General features: G+C 33.9%; 1 protein-coding gene across 2 annotated transcripts in view; it reads right to left on the reverse strand.

Annotated features, from left to right (window-relative positions):
• LOC127859394 (signal recognition particle receptor subunit alpha-like) overlaps window positions 1–22,541 on the reverse strand; it is a 105,595-nt gene that overhangs the window by 13,793 nt on the left and 69,261 nt on the right. The window lies entirely within an intron of this gene.

The following is a 22,541-nucleotide window of genomic DNA, read 5'->3' on the forward strand; positions in this document are numbered from 1 at the left end:
TCGGAATTACGTAGCAGGTAATCCATTCTGTTTGTGACATTAACAGAAATTGAAATGGCAGAAAATAATAAATAAATATAAGAAACAATCGAGATTTGGAATAAATGTTGCGAATATCGATGAAATGCATATGTTCTTATTAAATAACATATTAATTAAACTTTTAAATATGCCGATAACCAATATCGAAGATTGGGTACAAGAACCAGTTCAAAAAATTTAAATAAAAATTACGCTTTACGAATTATATTTACCCGATTTGAAGAATGTCGTTTTTCAAACTTTACCATTTCAATACGAAACGGATCGTCCCATTTAACTCCCAGAATGTAATTAGCTAATGCGTCTACCATGGTACTTTTACCTGTACCTGTCTCTCCAATCAGCATAATAGTCTTTTCAGTAGATGGTCGGTTGTTTTTTGTCGTTCCTAAAAAGAGTTAATTAAATATCATTTTACAAACACTGCCTTAAAACGGGCAACGATTTTTTTATGAAGTAAGATATGTGGAATAACCAACTTACCGTGTTTCAATGTCCTAATTTTTGCTTGTTAATCCCTTGCTTTTTGTTTCATGGGCAATATAAAATTGTTTAGGATTGAATTAGCGACACTCAGAAAAGTAGAGCCTTTGGCGATTTGTGACGCTGCTGATTTAGCCGTTTTAACACACTCACTTACATCACTGTAAGGACCTGCCCAGTTGCTAGAAATGACTCGGACCCGAAATATATATTGTGTCTCTGATTTAAGATCGCATAGTGTGTAAAGCTCTTCTTTAACCTTCTCCTCGATAGTTTTCCATTCCTTCCTGATGTTGTCTGTGAAACTTATTTCGAAATAATCATCGCCATCAAACTGTTCCGGTTTTGTCCAGTGTAATTTTATTGATTCAAATACAATTGATTTAATTGTTGGTCGACCAGGTTTACGCTAAAAAGATGTATGAGTTTAATACAAACAGATTTGGAATATAATGTAAAACATTGAGCGATGTTGAATTAATTTAACGTTTAATAAAAGAGCAATATCTGTTCACAAATAACGCAACCAATCCAGCGTTTTTTGAAGTTAAAAACGTAATTTCCATTAAGACGCGGAATGCTACCAATATGTAAGACAAAATACAGCCTGGATTAAAAAACGAATATTTATTCTTTAGAATACCAAGTTGAAATAGTGTCCTAATATTTGTTATAAAAGTGACATGAAAATAAATTCGGTGTGCATTTTTACCATTAGCATAGTGCATGTGTGCTAAGGTAATCGGTAACGTTTCTTGAAGAACCCAATGCAATGAAAACAGGTTTTAAACGTCTTAGTGGGTAATGATTTTCACAAATGGTCAATCCCAAGCCAGTTCTGAATGACAGCTTTATACACGCTAATTTTAGCGCAATACTTCAATTTAAACGTAAGTTAATGATGGAGAACTCTCTTTAAGTACAATTTAGTATGACGTTAATCCAGGTGTTGCTTAATGCAATCTCAGTGTATGTATATTTGTAGTTACCAGCACGCACACTTTAAGAAAACTAAACCCTAAAAAAGTCAAGCTATTTAGATGAAGCAGTGACCTTGATCTTGAACTGGTCTCAAATGGAATCCAATGCTAGGAAAACATTTCAGCTACCTACACATAAAATTCAAACTCAAGTTATAAATCAGAATTTGTTTGCTTTATTTAAGTGAAAGTTTCATTCACCTTTATTTGCTTTTCCCCAAATGGACTCCCATGCTAGATCAGCATTGCAGAACCCTACACACAATTTCAGCTCGATACTTTCAACCAAACTTTGGTTATTGGGCGCAAGGCATTTTTCTATTTGTAGTAATATTGAAAATCCGCTTTGTCCGACATGTCTTAATCCAAGTACAATCCACGTCTTTACTCACGCTAGCAATATTTTAAGTTTCATCAAGATTGGTCTTACTAACAAATTATTATTGTTGACATGAAAACACCTCATTACTGTTTTTCTACTTTGAGTAACAGTGACAACGGTAATGACCCGACTTGCCTGAAATGAAATCACAAGCTTATCGTGTGGGTAAGGTACTATTACAAACAATTTTATGCACTATCACCACCAAAACTAAAGTTATAGAGCGAAAACTTGTATTCTACTTAAATTACTTACAGTTACATTGACTTCAACTCGAGATGTCCCTTCAAAATTTCAAGCTAGATCTGTATGCGAGGTTTAGTTTTATCTTAAATCTATTTACTTTAAAGAATTTGCTAGTCGGCGATCGCTCGCCATATCCAAATTTACTAAACTGAATTTGAAAACCAGGTCTTAAACATTTCCGACCAAAGAATTACTGGAGATGAATTGAATTATTATCAATAGCAGTATGATTAAAGAATTAATTATTCCGCTCCATGGCTTGACCAGTGACGCATTAACAACCTTATATAGGTAATAATTTTAGAAACACTTTACATATTAACAATTTACGAAATTAACAACCGGATAAATAAAAAATAAATCCGTTACATTAATTGTAACAGTATAACAACCACGTCCGTCATACATATGAGAAAGGCAAATACGCGTTTATTGATAGAGTTATAGATCTTAAACCGTTAAACAATTGTACTAGGGCACAGTTAAAGCGAGGATGATTAAGAAAAATATATCGTCTTAAAATCTATTCAGATTATATCTCCATTGTTTGCAACATGTAATGATATAAAGATATAGTTAAATAGTAAAAGGCCATATTGACCCATGAGAATCAAGCAACGACGAGAGAGCAACACCATTTAAATATTAACCTTTGCATAACTTGCCGGCATTGTTTTTACACACATGGAAGAACTTCCTTCTGCGAGGGAACGGAAGCAAGATATGTCTTTTAGCTCGTGCATTCGAGTCAGTGTCTGTTCCATGTGAGTCTCTTTACACGAAACACAGAGAATTTCGTTTTTACATTCTGGACAAAACTTTTTTTCTCGTTGCGTTTGCATACGTCACAGTAAAACTCACGGTCTTCATCCGAAGAATTAAATGAAATGTCGATGGCTTTTAACACATGTTTCTTAAGTACCGACAGGCAATTGTGAAGACGTTTACAGTCTATGCAGAGATATGCGTTTTCACAATTTATGCACAAGACAACTGCAGATACTTTTTTATTATCTGTACTACATGGACCACACAACGACATGTTCGGGTTTGTGAATAGATATGTATATAGTTGGAATCGTTGAGTTTATTTCTGTTTAGACGGACACTTCCAACATTACTTGACCCGTTACGACTTGCAAAAAATACTTGATGCATAGTTCTTTTTCAACAATCTCTGAAAACCAAATATAAAAAACTGCGTAATGAACATTAATTATGTTGTAACCGTATTATAGGCGTAGCTATTACAATATTAATCAAATTAACAGGAATACATGTATGTAATTAGAGAGAATCACAGAAATTGATTACTCCCGGATTACCGCCTTTAACATTTACACACGCCCCCATAACGACACAACAGGGAAGCGAAACGATTTTATCGAATGAATTTGAAGATTTAAATAGTTTATAATATCGATCTGATAATAGTTCTGTTTTAAATGTGATTTATAAAAACAATGTTCATCTGCATTCTTTTAATGGTAATGCAACTCGTCTTGACTTAGGTCTTGAATGTCAGGAATGAATGAATTTTACAAGTTATTTGAATGTGACGCGTGATATCTTACGGTATCTATAAATGTGCAGACATGTGTTGCGATAGGCATATCCATAAACGCTCTTAAGCCATATCAGGCATATCGCCTCCCTTTGAGCGAATACAATCGTGCCTGTATCGCAGATGGGTTTTTAGGTCATTTTTAGGTCTTGCTTAAATTGATAATACGTAATAAATTAACAAAACATCAAGTTTTGTTTTCGTGTTTTTTATCGTAAATTTTTACTTTTGTCACGAACTTTTTACTTTTTATGAAAACATGTTTGGGAAATGTAGAGAACATCATATGAGCTATATGGGTTTATTTTATGCTCCGGAGGTATCTTGTTGGACATTTTTATCGTAAATTTACATTTAATTAAGAAATTGGTTTAATTGATATTGAGAACACAAACAAATGCTATGGACTTTCAGATTAAAGATGTTTGCATTAGCTTGAGAGCGATAAATAAAGGATATTAATAAAAGACGTTAACAGTTTTAGACTTAATTTGATACATACTTTGAATAAAAAATAGTTTGCCTCTACATGAAATCTTACAGAGTTTCGCTAATAAATATTTCTGGACCAGTTTTAGTTCAAATAAAAAACTTCATTTCGTCTATATATTTTATATAACCTTTAAATGACACTTGAAAATGGAAATATTGATAACGAGAAAGAATTTACTTAGACAAACAAAGATATATACCTTTTAATAAAAAAGTACGGCATTTATACAGAAATAACACATGTATAAACAAAGGCAGATACATACTTTTCAATAAAAATGTCTATCTCGACATAAAATCTTTCAAAGTTTAGCAATTAATATCATCAGCACTATTTGCGCAAAAATCACAAAATTTACTTCAGGTTTTACATATAAATACAAGAGCTCCGCGGTGGAAGACAAATGCCGTCCAAACAGGGCATCGACATATAATTTTTTGCAACAAAAATGGCTAAAAGAGTTAATCTTATCATATTAGAATCACAGTGACCTTGACTTTTGAACTTATGACCCCAACTTCAATAGGAGTCATCTACTGCCCGAGCTAATGCACATGTGAAGTATCAAGCCAATCGGTTAATTCGTTGACGAGTTATTGATCGGGAACTATTTTCATACTTTTCTTGGTCATTTGTACAAAATACACTTTCTTTAATTTCGGTCCAGACATAAACCGTTGGTTTCAGGTCTTAAATTAAGATCCCAAATAAGCTGTTTCTCAGTGTTATTACTTATCAAACTTCTCTTGTTTTCCTGTTAAAAGGGGCTGCAAGGTATATCCATTAAAGCCACATACCTTGCCTCTGACTTTGAAATGAAATACATGTTAATCAAAACATATAGATGCAATTTTAAAGTGTGCAAAATTGTAATTAAATCTATAGGCTAGTTAGCAAGTAATTTATTATTTTTCAAACGATACCGCTTTTAAAACCGAAAGTAGGATTTCTAGACGTATAAGTCCATTTCGAAAAACGCGTGTTGCTGGTATTTATTATGTAGGTGATACATTAAACATGGAACCTTTATTTATGTTGATGAATTAAACAAAATGTACAATTTTAACATAAACTTTCCTTCATTATACAGGGTAGACAAGAGAAAAAGATAAATTTATGAAACAATATTGTACATTTTGTCCCACCCAACAAATATTCAAACCTTGTTTGACCCCATTATAACAACTTATACTGGAAAAAGAATTTTAAGCGAAGACTAACACCACTTTAAATAACAATAATTAACAACTATAAGTTGAAGCAAAATATTGTACTAAACTCTATGCCATAAAACATAATAATAAACGAATGGAATTGCATATTTGAGCTACATTTTTATTAACCAATGAAGTAAATGTTCAGTGGTTCCAATACAGATTAACTCACAGGATACTTGGACAAATTGTCATTTAATAAAATCCAAATTACTGATAATCCATTATGTTCTTTAGCAAACAAAATAAGGAACATGTTAAAAATATTTTGTGGGAATGTCAAATATCCAAAGCAATGCATGATGCAATGTTACCTGGACAATCTTTTGCTTTCATGAATAAGTTAATTTTTCTCCTTGGATATGTAACATAGTCTGCTAGAGCCATTAATAATGTTTTGTTTACAAAACAATACATCTACAAGACTTAGTTTACAATAAAAAAAATGCATTTCAAGCGTAACAGCAGCCAAGAAATACATTAAGAATGAGTATAATAACGTAAAAAATCTATTTAAAAAAATAACTCCGACTCATTTGAAAACGACAGGGAATTTTTCAGTGCTATTGTCTCACAACTAAATATTTAAAGTTGATGGTTTTTGTTTCCTTTTGGAACCTCTTACAATGCCATTGCGTTGTAGTGTATAGATAAATGTATATGTTTTAGATATCTATCTTTTTTATCTGTAATTGAAATTCATACATTCTTTATTGTGTTTACATAATAGAAATGTATTCTTATTATTTGCTTTTGTAACACTTTGATTTTTTTGTAATTTTCATAATTGTTTTTTACAAACTCAGAATACCAAGCCACTGAGGTTATACTTAAATTTAACTTGTATTATTTAAATAATTTATATATTTAACTTATGCACATTTTACATCTCTGATTGCAATAAACTAGTGTATTATATGTCATATATTATGTATACGTGATGCACTTTTGAAATAAAACTTGTTGGAAAAAAACATATAGTTGATGGAAGATGTGACGGCACAAAATATGTTTTTTTAACTTTTAATTTCTTTTAATTAATTGACCCGACATGAACAATTCCATTCATTGGGATATGAAATTTGGGCGAATTTTCTGAGTCAGTTTTATGAAGATCGGGTCATATTTGTGACATTTCGCATATGTTTTCACTCAAAGCCGGCCGATACATCATTCGGACAAATTTTCTTGGCAAGATATATAAATATATTGGCTAATTAAAGTGAATTGTTGAGTGATATGTTCACAGATTTTGAAATTTTAGCTGTTTAATTAAATGGCTTAAATTTAATATATTTACGTCGAATCCAAATCGTTCAAGAATAAGAATAAGTAAATACGTGTAGAAAGCATAATCATGAAAAAAATTAGCCCCCCTTTAAGTATCAGCGATGCACACTAGTTGACGAAAACAATTTAGACACTCCGACTTATTCAATCGCTTTGCATGAGTAACGGTGTATGATTTAATCATTTTCACATGATAATAACATTATAAAAACCCATAAACGAAGCAAGTCTCTTGTTTATTGATCTATAGGTCACCATGTGTTTTTTTTTATCTTTACAAAAGATGAAACATCGTCATTTTGTAAAGCTGTGAAAGATATCCCTGAATAAACACCTCATAGTGACTTTGTATCGAGCGAAAACGGATGTTTAATATTAAATGATTCCAAGAATCGTAACAAAACCGCCGATTTTAAGTATTATTTTTATGATTACAGCGTTTTTGTTTTTGAAACTCCAAAATTAGATTTCAAACAACATATAACAAAGTTGTATCCCTTTAATTTGTAAAGAGGAAATAATCCGTATTTAAACTCGAATGATTGCTGCGTGCAATGTTATGTGAAATTATTATTCTTTAGACTCTATATCGAAAAAAATGCCATTTAAGTGATTGGAAACGAATATCACAAGGAAAATTTATTGGGATTTTTTACATTTTTTTTGTGTTTATTATGCACGTTCTGGATTTTTAACATTTCTAATCTTGTTCAAAGATTACTAATCGAGTATTGCATTTCGTTATTATTTGGTGTATTGGGTATATCGTAAAGCGATAGAAACTGTGTATGGTGTATTGTATTACACGTTTATCCTTTTTTAAGGTATGATATTGAATTTACAAAAAATAGTGTACGTTCATTTATGTTAAGAAAAGTCTGGTGCATTATATAGACAAGTCCGCTTCGTTTCGTGCATTTTGTTATCATCATCACAATAATCATCATCATCATCATCATCAGCAGCATCATCAGCATCATCATCATCATCACCATCATCATCATCGACATCATCAATATCTTTTGATCAGTTTGGTCGTTGAGGGGAATGAGGCACAACGATACAGAAATCCTTCTCAAGTCAGGTTTTTTCTGTGCTGCTAGGAGTAATTCATTCATTGGAAGGGATGTCCACTCTTTTACATTGTCCATCCGACTTCTGTTCTGACGGCCTTGACGTCGATCTGCATATAGCGTGTACTGGAGAGCAGTCTTGCACAGTGAGTCATGCCTGGTGACGTGTCTAAACCAAGCCAGCTTTCTTCGTTTGACGGTCGCCAGTAGCGGCACTTGTGGACAAACAAGTGTTGCAGTCATGTTCCGGGCGTACTCGTTGTCTTGTGCTCCGTGTAGGAGATGTGGAGCAGTCTTTGGAGACATTTATGTTCAAATGCATGTATCCTGCGTTCTGTGTCCGCGTTAAGGGTCCAGGTCTCGCAGCCGAAGAGTAGGATGGAGAATACGCGGAGCTTGTACAGCCTGTTCTTGGTTACGAAGCTCATCGAACTGCTTTTCAACGACCTGCTCAGTCTGTCTATCGCTGCGGTCGCCATGGCAGTTCTTATTTGGACCTCAGCGGTTCTTGTAGCATCCTTGGACAGGGTTGCGCCAAAGTACTTGAAGCTGGTCACTTTTAGCTTCTCGCCGTTCATGGTGATGTCTGCAATGGTTTTTGTCGTGTTATTCACCAGGATCGTCGACTTGTCCGTGCTAAGCTCTATCCAGTATGCTCCTGGTCTTGTATAGAGTCTGTTGGTGAGATCTGGAAGTTCACCGCTAGTGCCACCAGCGAATCTCAAAATGGAGATGGGTCTTCCACCGATGGAGGTAGTGGTCATAGACAGGCTCCTGTATTATCTTCTCAAGGAAAATTTTGAACCGAACGGAAGCGAGCAGACAACCCTGACGGACGCCCATTGATGCCCTGGAGAATTCCCCTTTCTGTCTGTTGAGACGTACTGCGCTGCTGACGTTTTCGTAGTGTTTTTGAATGACTTGCACCAGTCTTTCGCCAATCTTGAATCCTCTCATAACATGCCATAGACCACCATGCCACTCGCGGTTGAAAGCTTTCTTAAATATATTGAATGATATAGGCAACGTGTAATTTATGTTTTCTGATTGATCCTCGTATATTGCTGCATACAAGATAGAAGTTAAACATATAATGGTCCGTTTATAAAAAGGAAAAAGTATATAAAGATATAAACTTCTGAGGATATCAACAACATTGTAAGTGTAAGTAATAATGTGCAAAATATTATTATAATTATGCAACCCCTCGCCACCTAAACAACAAACTCAGCTACTTGTAATGTGAGCTTTACAAATATCCTGTATAAAGACAGTATCAACATTATGTCTGTTAATAATAATGTGTTGTTGATATAGGACTAAACGAAAAGTAAAGTTACTGAGTTGTTCACATTTTAAAAATATATTCGGAATTTAATGGTGAAGGACATAATGCACTACTTTATTTACCCGTTTACACATTTTCCGCATAGAAAGTCTATTCGTAAACCTTTGATCAGTATCGCTGTTTTATCTGGACCTCCCGTACTTCACCTTATGCTTTTAAATATTAATTAGTTTATAGATTGCTCTATATATAACCTGTGCTATTAATTTGGTTTACCCGTAAAAGATCATAGTTTGGATTAAGCTATGCAATAATCCAAATAGTAAAGCTAACATCGTATATAAGATATATGAAAGCATATAAACCAACATACAAATCAATCTGAACGATTACAAGATCAGCTTTAAAGACTGTTATACTTAAAACTTTGCAAGACATATGACATACATGTGCAACAAACGACATTTATTTTTCGCCGTTGTATACCCTGTATTGCTTGTATTAATTGTTTTAATGCCGCTCACTTTCCTACTGTGGCATTTAGATTAAATTCACTATTTTTACTATCTCGTTCGCTTGAGTTACCTATGTCGAGCGAACGACTTCCTCATTCGAGGGGACGGGATAGAAAAAAAGAGGAGTGCAAAACTAAATAAAACAGGATTGAAATGAAAAAAGAGCGGTGCAGTAAATAATGAGCCGTCTTGTTTGTTACGCGATGTGATTACCCCCTCTGTGTTGTGATCAAGCAAGCGTAAGACAAAATAAATTTAAAGAAATACAGCTTCGTGTTCTCAACGGAATACTTTATTAAAATGTATCTTCAAATCACATCTTCAAATCCAAAAAGAGGTTTCTACTCTGAGTTTAAATACAGTCAAATAATGAAAATCGTATTTCCCATTTTAGCCACTTGTATTTTACAATGAAAAAAAAACGAATTAATTTGCTTAAGACAACCAACAATATTTCTGCATGAAAGAGGATCAAACGACCTCATACGCTCGACCAAGCCTTCAATATGTTAATTTTTTTCTGAGCAGGTGGTGTTCCAAGGGTGTACTTAAAACATATAAGCAAATCCGTCCATCCCTTCGTAAAAAATTTTCCACAGACCTGTAAAATTTTAAAACTCATTCGAGATATCATAATAACAGAAATGATAAATGTTCTTGGCAAGCTTCGTGAAAATTGGGGGAACAAAAGAGACTTCTAGAAAGTTCATAAGGCTTCACTATAGCTGTATAAAGAATACACCATGCCACTCGCGGTTGAAAGCTTTCTTAAATTCATTGAATGATATAGGCAACGTGTAATTTATGTTTTCTGATTGATCCTTGTATATGGCTGCATACAAGATAGAAGTTGAACATATAATGGTCCGTTTATAAAAAGGAAAAAGTATATGAAGATATAAACTTCTGAGGATATCAACAACATTGTTAGTGTAAGTAATAAAGTACAAAATATTATTATAATTATGCAACCCCTCGCCACCTAAACAACAACCTCAGCTACTTGTAATGTGAGCTTTACAAATATCCTGTATAAAGACAGTATCAACATTATGTCTGTTCATGATAATGTGTTGTTGATATAGGACTAAACGAAAAGTAAAGTTACTGAGATGTTCACATTTTAAAAATATATTCGGTATTTAATGGTGAAGGACATAATGCACTACTTTATTTACCCGTTTACACATTTTCCGCATAGAAAGTCTATTCGTAAACCCTTGATCAGTATCGCTGTTTTATCTGGACCTTCCGTACTTCACCTTATGCTTTTAAATATTAATTAGTTTATAGATTGCTCTATATATAACCTGTGCTATTAAATTGGTTTACCCGTAAAAGATCATAGTTTGGATTAAGCTATGCAATAATCCAAATAGTAAAGCTAACATCGTATATTAGATATATGAAAGCATATAAACCAACATACAAATCAATCTGAACGATTACACGATCAGCTTTAAAGACTGTTATACTTAAAACTTTGCAAGACATATGACATACATGTGCAACAAACGACATTTATTTTTCGCCGTTGTATACCCTGCATTGCTTGTATTAATTGTTTTAATGCCACTCACTTTCCTACGGTGGCATTTAGATTAAATTCACTCCTATTTTTACTATCTCGTTCGCTTGAGTTACCTATGTCGAGCGAACGACTTACTCATTCGAGGGGACGGGATAGAAAAAAAGAGGAGTGCAAAACTAAATAAAACAGGATTGAAATGAAAAAAGAGCGGTGCAGTAAATAATGAGCCGTCTTGTTTGTTACGCGATGTGATTACCCCCTCTGTGTTGTGATCAAGCAAGCGTAAGACAAAATAAATTTAAAGAAATACAGCTTCGTGTTCTCAACGGAATACTTTATTAAAATGTATCTTCAAATCACATCTTCAAATCCAAAAGAGGTTTCTACTCTGAGTTTAAATACAGTCAAATAATGAAAATCGTATTTCCCATTTTAGCCACTTGTATTTTACAATGAAAAAAAACGAATTAATTTGGTTAAGACAACTAACAATATTTATGTATGAAAGAGGATCAAACGACCTCATACGCTCGACCAAGCCTTCAATATGTTAATTTTTTTCTGAGCAGGTGGTGTTCCAAGGGTGTACTAAAAACATTTAAGCAAATCCGTCCATCCCTTCGCAATAAATTTTCCACAGACCTGTAACATTTTAAAACTCATTCGAGATATCATAATAACAGAAATGATAAATGTTCTTGGCAAGCTTCATGAAAATTGGGGGAACAAAAGAGACTTCTAGAAAGTTCATAAGGCTTCACTATAGCTGTATAAAGAATCGGACATGTGTCCATTCCACTTACGTGTTTAAACATTCTTGGTGTCAAAAAACTGTTTATGGCAAAATTGACTTTTGACCTCTAAGTATGACCTTGATCTAAACAGTTTTAAGACGCACGATACACGTGACGCACAGTCTCCGCATAGTGGCCATCTGGAGTTAATAATTTTTAAATAGCATGAGGAATGGCAAAGTTACGGTTCAAACAAACTTTACTATGTCAAATTGTTACCCTTTAATCTGAGTGATCTTGACTTTTAAGATAAAGAGGACAGTTGTTACAAACATGTTACCGTCCGTGTTTAATGGCCAAATTTGACCTTTGAACTTTAAGTTTCAGAAAGGAATTCATATTTTCTTTAAGTTTTTTAATTTACACATAAAAGAAAAAAAGGAAAAATGTCACACCCATTTGCAGGCATTATTTAAAAAAAAAACACGAAATAATTGTAGAAAGTTAAATCCGATCATATGTTTTCTTACAAATATTTATTTTCAATGTAGTCATTAAATTAAACCAGCGCACACTCCTTGGCCGCCAGATTTTTAAATTTTATTTTTAATTCAGTTCATGGTCACCGAGGAAGATTCATGAAAAAAAATATATGAGAAGCTCTTTTAAATCCGTTGATTTGTGTCTGTTAAGATATTTAAAAGTTTCATTTATAGCATCTACAATTTATATTTATAATGAAACATTATATTTTTTACATATATAACTGCCACATCGCCATATTTTGACGAATTTATATTTTTATTTAATTTGGTGAAGTAAAAATGATTATTTCTTTGAAATAACTTTGAAATATAGTATTCCTACTCGTTCTTTTTTCAACACATTTCAGTGACATGCCATTGCAGGTATGTGTGTATTTCGGCGTTAATAAGGACCCTTCGCGCATGATTTTGAACTATGTGTGGACCCGAGTAGTGTTCCAACACTCGCCCCGAATTATTTTACTAAACTCACGAGCGTTGGGACGAATTTTAAATAATAGCTGCAATTTCCAGCTTTTTCTTTCTTCTATATTTAGAGATTTTCGATTTACTGTGCCTTATGCCTTGGCTTGGGGGTGGGGCGTACCCGGAGTTAACCAAATCGAATCGGTCACGTATTGGGATCAAAAACCAAACTTACATAAGCCAGGAGCATGGATAGAATCCGGGTTGCCTAGTTCAGATGCGCGTGTGCTAACGCCGCTGGTATTCATGTCTTTGGTGATCATTTCTTTGACAAACATCTGTCAAGAAGATTGTCAAAACTTGCTATTTTTTCAAGCTTTTCGTTGACATGAAAACCACATTGAACGGATATGCTTTTAAATTGAAGGAATTCGATGTCTACTAAAGTTACATTCTTGTCAAGGTTTGTCCCAATAAACACTTCGCAAAAATAAGATTATAAGGAAATATTGTTAACGATAAAAGACGGACAAGGAGAGACGGCGAATGGTGACTAAGAACAATTGCTCAACCTTTAACCATTTGTTCTAACGTAAGCTCAACATTAAACAAAATTTAAAATTGAAATAAGAGAAACAAGTAACCGGTAATTCGATCACCTTCATCCGGCGAACTTCACATCAATTATGCTCAGACACTCGAGTTAGTTATTATATGTTCTAATTTAATGAAAAATGTGACAGACAAGGTTAGTCGGTTATCTGTCATGCCCTTGCAAATATTGTTTTTAAAGGTGGAGTGTTGCCACTTCGATTTTGTATTTTAACATAATGCTTGCTTGCTATCATTCTGGTCGACAAATACCAAAATTATCATTCTTAAACGATTCATTGACAACAAGCGCTTCTAAGTAAGCAGTTAACATTTTAATTTTGCAACCATAAGTCAGGTGTGAATCAAAATAATTGGCGTCGCTCTGGAGAGCGGCGACTAGTATGTAATGCACTTTTTTTCGCTTATGGGAGGAGAAGTTATTTTACGGATCAATGTATATATTTTTGTTTTAAAATTCATTTTTCTACAATTGGACATTTTTATTGAAATTAATGGATTCCGCGTGGTGACAACGTTAATTAAAATTTCTTACATCACTTAAATATCTTATAAAAAACACGTGTTTTTATATTAACAAATAAATGCAAACAACATATCTATTATCCATGTAGTTTTATGGTTGTCTATCATAGGCCCTTACTACTATCCCTACCACATATAGAGCGCGAAGCGCGACACGTATTATTGATTGTAACAATGAGTTGCGATAAAGGAAGCAGCCGCTTATCAAGGAGGAGCTGTATCCCAGCAACCCGTTTCCCAAGAGTCAAGCACTCCTCGGAGTTTTTTTTTTAAGAACCACATAAAGAGCGGGGAGCGCGACACGTATTACTATCCAGGTGGTATGGACCCTTTAGCATTTTCCGACCATTACGTCCATAGTTAGGATTTGAGAAATTTTGAAATCGTTGTTCGAAGTCTAAAATTTTCATCCGATTGTTCCCAAACTTGCACAGGTTTTTTTATCAATGAGGACCCAACCCAAACTCTTTATGAGCAATATCGGACCATAAGTCCAGAATTATGTCTCTTTGAATTGAAAAATAAAAGTGAAAAACTGCTTGGTTAGGTGATTATGTCAACATTTTTCATCAGATTATTTCCAAACTTACAGTGTCTTCATATCAATGAGCATTTTTACCTCATTTAAAATGAGAAACATCGGGACAATAAGTCCAGATTTTTTCCTATTAAATTTGACAAAATAAACAATTTCCACTTGTTTAAAAGATTTCACAACTTTCGTCTGAATCTTTCCAAACTTGTTAAGTGTTTTTATATCAGTATTACTCGAACCCTATTGAAAATGATGAATATCGGAGCAATAAATATATTAGGATCTTTTACTGAATTTCAAAGTATTGTGAAATGCAGCTTCTTTATGCAATTTACAGTTTTCATTCAATTTTTTTGTCAAATGTTTACAGTGTTTTCATATCAATTAGTACTCAACCCCTATCGTAAATGAGCAACGTAAGAATAAGTTCAGAATCATCTCCCATTGGAGCAGATTTTTTAAAACCTACATAGTTCTGTTCCATTAATGAAAACTGCACACGGATGCCAGTAAAAAAAAATCAATTTAAAGAAAATGAACTATGAAATGTTTGGGGGTTACATCACAAAGTCATAGATAATGGTTATTTGGGGGTTATAACACAACATCATAAAGAATGGTTATTTGGGGGTTATAACACCAAATTATAGATAATGGTTATACCAGTATCTTTTTCTATTTTGTTTAAAATAATCGGCCAATATATTAATATTTAAAGTAGATAAACAATCGTTCCATGTAACTAAATTGAGTGCCTTTAACACTGAAATTTCCGACGCCCTTTGATGCTTTGCATCAATACTTATCTTGTGTATTCTTATTTAGATTTATTTTTTGGTACTAATTAACTAGGGGTCTTCCTCGTTCGTTGCTTAAAAAAATACCTCGGACAAATGCACTAGTGAGTCAATGTTAAAACATAAAAAAAATGGAGCCAAGATCTGGTTACTGTTGTATTCTCGGATACTGAACAGACACCCGAACAAACGAAGCAATAGCCGGACTTAAAATATGTTGCGTTTCGAATCATATAAAAATATTTATTATCTAGCATTGATCAACGGCAACTATGACATAAATACATTTGATATATAAGTTTCAAAATACGCAATGAAATTCAAGTAATCAATACATAAGAGCTTATTAACTCGCTTCCGTTATGATAACGATTTATGTTTTCATATGAGAATATTCCGATAAAAATTCAAAACTTCCATTGTACTACCGTCCATGTTATGAATCCACACATTTTTTTCACGTTGCAATCAGGCACACTCTCTTTTTATTTTAATACTGTTTAGGGTTGAATTTAAATAGTATAGTTTTATACGATATTTCCAATGTAATGCCCGTTTTTTTCTATGTTATGTAATGCGTAAACAAATATATCTCGCGTTCACTTAATGTTATTCTGTCATGAGCCTTTTACCTACTAATCTAGTCTCACTCTGGCAATGATGAAACTAATTTTATGTTCCCATGCTTTGTTATGACAATATTTGGCGAATGTACGGTGGGATTCAGAAAATACTATCTAAATATTTCAGTATAATGAATGAAATTCCTAACATTTCTAACTACAAATGTGTCGATAAGTAAGCATTTTTGACGTCGGATAGTTACATCACAACTTCATATCATTGCTGCACCGCTCAAGTTACTTCTAGCTAAACAGTGGTTAGGGTGGGGCGGAGGGAGGACGTGTGTTGATCATATTGTTGTATTTCTAGATAGTGCTGGTAACTTTAAATTAAAATTTCACTGTTAAATATACATAGCTGTCCGGTTGGCGCAACTGTTGGTACACGCGCCTAGGCGACCAGGCTTCAATCCAAGTCCTGGACTTATGTAGGTTGTTTGGTAAGCGGATTGATGGCAGTTTCCTCCGGAACTCTGTCTCTCAAGACAACAGCATAACAAAGAACCACAACATGGGGAGGAAAATACCGTACCCCTCTTACAGGGTTCAAGTAAACTCTTCATTTGTATATGCATGTAACTATTTGTAAAATAATTATACCTCTGATAACATAACACAATTGAATGTTTGTACGCAAAAAAATAAACAGCTTGAGATAGCAGCTATAATTATAAATAATTATATCCTCGCATAATGCAGCCCGAGGTAAGGAAGGAACTCATAAACTAGCACGCATTGTACATACCTTGAACTTTAATCACCACGTCGAAAGACCGATCCCCTTGTTATCAAGTTTATGGTGAAGTCGAGTCATTTCATGTGAGTCAGAAGTGATTACAAACATGTCACATGAAATCTCGAAAGATAAAATGCTTTATATCTGTTCGAAAATATCGATTTTATGCGCTCTGCGCGTGCGTATTATATTGCGAAGATGAGTGAAAATAAGTTTTGTATTATATATAATTGGTCCCGCGTTCGCTATCTTATTCTTTAGTGAACATTTTATGCCAGTTAATGTCATGTACCTTACTGTGAACAGAGGGGTAGGGGGATTCGAGGATGGTCGTACACAATAAAATTGGTCGAACTTTGAAGATTTTACAACATTTAGGTACACCGGCACATACTGATTTTATCGAGGTTTCTTGCAATCTTATAAATTCTGGTTTTATGGTTGGAAATGGGAATATGTATTTCATTTATAGGAATAAGAACATTTGATATTTTAAATGTGCAAATAGAAATGAACAATAGCACCGCATAACGGATCGAAACGCTCGGCCGCGGGTGCATTTTTGAATAAATGAAAGCTTGTCAGAATTGTTTGAAGAGGTCACAGTGACCTTGACCATTGACCTAGTGACTCAAACATGGGTGTGGCGTGTAGAACTCATCAAGGTGCATCTACATATGCAGTTTAAAAGTTGTAGGTGGAAGCACTTTGATTTTATAGAAAAATGTCAAGGTTTTAGCACGACGCCGGCGGACGGCGGACGGCAGACGACGATCTGGCTATGACAATACCTCGGGTTTTCACTCCGAAAACAACCGAGCTAAAAACTAGACATTTAAAGTGTCTTCGTGGAGTTTTTTATATTTCTAATCAAAAAGATTACATGCATATACTGCAACATTAAATTTGTTACAATGGTAAATATAAACTAGTATCTGAATATTGTCACAATAAAAAGTGATATAAGGTTGCAATGTATTACAACATATTAGAAACGTTTCCTTTTTTAAACAGAAGTCTTTATTAATATGTAAATGATTTACAAACAACCAAACAACCAACTCTAAATGAACACATCTTTACATGTATTGATGAAAACCTTTTTATATTGCATTTTAAAGTGACCTTTTCACATTTTGGTTAATTGACAAAATTGAAAAATAAATTGTTTCATATTCGCAGTATTTGTAGGTAAAACGCGTGACAATGGAATAATTTGGAAAGATAAGTAGTTATCGTTAAAATGTATGATACTACAAGGATTGCATATAAAGTATAACATACACAACTAAGTAAATGAGCACCAATGGCCGAGTGATTTTAGTGCTAGTCTTTTACTCCAAGCGTCAGTGGTTCAAGCTCAGCTGAGGATTTCTTTATTTCTATGTTTACTTTTATCCTTGTTGTCTTCCTGGAGCTATTTAATTGCAATGTTTACATTTATCAATTTAAAGCATTTAATGACAAACATAACTACATGCCAAAATCTGTGAAAATGTCCCTTTATAAGTATCCTGTTAAAAACTACAATTCACAAATGTTTTCAGAGACAAACATACAATTATGTCTTTGTACCGGTACAGAGGCATCAGTGCCTTCCACAGGAATATTTTCAGGCGCCCCGGGGCCGATCGGGGTGGGTGCGGCAGGGGTATCCCCTCCCGATGTTGATTTTTTTTTAATTGAACGTGTCAATTGACGTTCTGTGGTGCGTTATAAATCTAAGAAAAACAGATATGAAGTGATTGGTTAGGATAAATGTTTACATTGTTTTAAAGTTGTATCCAAATTAAGAGCATCTAACTCATGTAACACTCATTATTCTCCCGATATTAAAACTGCCTTATCATTCTTTCCGAGCTTTTCTTCAGGAAGACGACGAAGATAGGCTAGCAACAACTAAGTTAGGAAACTGTCGTTACAACAGTTGTTTCCCTGATACAAAGTTAAGCTGCTGCAACGATCGGGAACGTTCTATTAATGACTGATTTAGCACCAAGCTCACGTTTCTGTCACACTAATACTTAACTTCGCATGCTGTGCCCCCTGTTATCGGACATATAAAGAAACGTTGTGTTATCTGAGTAAATGTGTTTTCACTTTGTTTTTACATTATGCTTACTTCTTCGATAGTAATGGCATTTCTTGTACTTAAGTTGAATGAAATTTCTTTTGTTCGACTTTTCTCTCTCGTTCACTGTGTTCGGTGTGTGTCGGTAATGTATGCAACAAAGATGAAAGAACAAAATATGCATAACAGATATAAATGAAGCATGAGTCAATCATTCTATTTCTTTTTTTTAATACAAAACTATTTCATGCTGCTAATGACAAAATAATGGTATGTACATCGTATCTTACACATCCATGTACACTAAGAATACTTAAATTAGACAAAAAACGTTTTACACGACCTATCGCAATTTGAGAAAAACAACAAACACATACAAATAATGGTAAGTACAGCGTACCTTACACATCCATGTTACACTAAGCATACTTTTATTAGACATAAAAAACGGTTTAAACGACCTAGCGAAATTTGAGACAAAAATATAACAAACACTTAACACGTACAAATTGCACCAGTCATGTCAGTGACAACAGCACCCTTTAACAAAAAATGAAATATACATAAATACAATGTACATGTCATACCACCGCTTACTCTATGTCTGTTAGGCACATAAAATGATAAATTGAGGTAGACAGCATCAATGTATCGCTTAAGCACAAAAAGAACTGTCTTTAGTTCACTGATAACGCGTTTAATAAAAAGCACAAGCAAGAGCAAAAAAGTTGAATTACACGAATCATGTTTATATAACAACAATCAATCTGTAACAAGACAAGTGAGTGCAGAGTGATGAAAATTCTCTGATATAAAGTAACGTCTCTAATGGTGGAAGAGTCTAATATCAGTATGAATGAGGGGGGTGCAATGCTCTAACTTATATAAATGAGTATGTCAAATGGTGAAAGAGTATAATATCAGTATGAATGAGGGAAATTCCATGCTTAAACTCATAGAAAGTGACCCGTCTAGTAGTGGAAGAGTCTAATGTCGGTGTGAATGAGGGAAATAGCATGCTCATTGCAGGCCTTGATCACCCCCTCGTCATCAGTGGATCCACCAGGGGCAGCAATGTACTCAGCACCACTCTGAAAAAAGTAACAGTAAATCATTAAATACTTAAAACATACTGTCATATTAATTAAGCTTCGTATTTTTACGATATTATTATATTTCTGTACAGAAAATCCCATTTTATATTAGATTTTTAATAACTATTCTCGGCTTCAAAAAATATCGTAACCTCTGCTGAAAAGAAGGCGTTGTACCCGTTGTTTTGAAATTGTTGTGATCGTGAACACATGTTGTGGTCGCAATATATTGTTGTGGTGCTTATGTGAAGTAACTTATATAAGAACAAACGTAAAAAACAAAATCGTACTCACCGTTTGCAACTATTTTTTGAAATTTCCACCACAAAGGAAGCTGCATCGTGTTATTTTACGCACATAAAATGAGCGTTATGGTCGCAATGATTCCACCCCGCGATAAGCAAAATGCAACAAAAAACATACATACAAATTTACAGATTAAATAGATTGCATGGAGCTTTATTAATTTCACACAGGAAGAATATCTTATACATAAACTGCAACATGAGTGTTTTTACTATGGAAAATATACTCCGATATTTGAATCTTGTTACAAGAAAATTATTTAAGATTGCCACTTGTGACAACATGTCAAAAACCGTTTTTCTTCCTTTTTACAATTGACAAAACATGATATCAAATAAAATAACACAAATGCAATCATTGAGGTCGCCGTGGTGTAATGGATATGGTGTCTAGCGACCGGGAGGTCACGCGTTCGATCCCCACCGTGGGAGCTTTCTTTAGATCTCCCCTAAAGACACCAAGTACTGGTTCTAGGTTTATGAAACGGACTCGAGAGCGTTTATATAAGCCTTAGGCTTTCGATGCAATCAAGCTAAAATAAATAGGTTTATACTAAACTAAATGCAACCATTAAAAACAGAGCACTCATAGGAGGCAGTGAAACTGCAGTAGTTATTTAAGCTTATTTAAATTATTTCCAACGTAAGTCATGTCTACTACATAAACAATATGAAAATATCATCAGTGACAAACATACAATTATATGTCTTTTTGTGGATACATATGAACATACAATGATGAAAATTGAGGTAGAAATCATGATTGTAACGCTTAAGTACAAACAAGAATTGTCTATAGTTCACTTATTACAAATTCGATTAAAGGCACAAGCATGTGCACAAAAGTGGAATGAAACAAGTTAATAAAACAACTGGCCTAGTATCAACATGTAACATGTCAAGTGAATGCAGAGTGATGGAAATTCTTCAGATAGAAAGTGACCCATCTAGTGGTGGAAGAGTCAAATATCGGTGTGAAGGAGGGAAATCCCATGCTCATTGCAGGCCTTGATCACCCCCTCGTCATTCGGGGACCCACCAGGTGCAGCAATGTATTCTGCACCACGCTGAAAAAGGAAGTAATGATCAATAATTAATATTGTATCTAATTAAAAATAATCTTTATTCAAAACTACACTCTCGGATAATTTTGAAAAGCAGTAATGTCCCCAACTAGCTGAAATAATTATCAATTTTTAAAAAGATTATTGAAGACTTTTAACAACGCAAACTTTCAAAGGAAATTTTTTTAGAAAATGCAAATGTCACCCCTAAAAAAAAAATAGGGCTTTGACCTGATTATTCAACTTGTCCCACACAGTTTGCAACAAACATTCACCTGTTTTATTGATCAGTGTACTGCCCTGTCTATGTTGTCCCTGAATGGGAAGAAGGCATCATAACTCAGGGCTACTCCCTTCAACTGGGAGATCCATTCAGAACGTTCAGCCTGGAACACAACACAACCATACTGGATTAAATGATTCAAAGTTTTTCATTGTTTAACTATTTATTTTGACTTGATTGTATGGAAAGATGAAGGCTTATTGAAACGTTACAAGGTCCACTTCCTGGGTAGAATTAGTACTTGGTGTCTTTGAAGGTTATCTAAAGAACGCTATTACAGTGGGTATCAACCTATGACCTCCTGGTCGCTAAAGTTGTGGTTGTGGGTGAATAGTCCTTACACACAGAAGAAAAACGATCATCAATTAACTGCCTGAAACCCTACATCGTAAACAATAATTTGTTAAATATTGGACACAAATGTAAATAATTATACCTATATACCTACTTACATCGGTCAGGAATGCGGGGATTTCTTCAAACACGCTTTCCCAACTGGCATGATCAGAATCCTACAATGCAAAAAAAAAACACTTATTGCAATTAATATCTGAATTAATCAAATCAAGGTTACCTCGAATGTTGAGATACAAATAAAGCTTGTTCCAAACTTTTGTAAGATTTACAGTTTTTAAGATATTACAAATGCTATATATTCTGATTTGCTCCATTACTGAATCCCATTTTTAAAGCGATATTAAACGATTTGCATATGTGTTTAATTGTAATATATTGATAAAAATATGTTACAATAACACAAAATAGGCAAGAAAAATTATACATTGAAGATGAATTTCATAAAATGCAGCAAAGACAAATTAGCGCCAGAGCCGATTGTGACAAAGATATTTTGTACATATTTTCCTACAATAACCGAAGCATTCGTCGTTTTAGTTAGTGGTCGTGTGTCCTATGAATAGATATCGTTGCATGAACTTAAAATGAACCGTCAAACTAAATTAAGATTCACATCGTTCATGCATGATTTACATGCTGGCGAATTCGCCTGTACAGACATTTTCGATTTCAGAATTGAATATCTGGCTAATTTCGCATTTTTCGACACATGTTCTTCTTAATTTTTATTTTAATTTATATTGCATATATGTAT

Source organism: Dreissena polymorpha, chromosome 15 (assembly GCF_020536995.1).
Source record: "Dreissena polymorpha isolate Duluth1 chromosome 15, UMN_Dpol_1.0, whole genome shotgun sequence".
NCBI classification, from domain to species: domain Eukaryota; kingdom Metazoa; phylum Mollusca; class Bivalvia; order Myida; family Dreissenidae; genus Dreissena; species Dreissena polymorpha.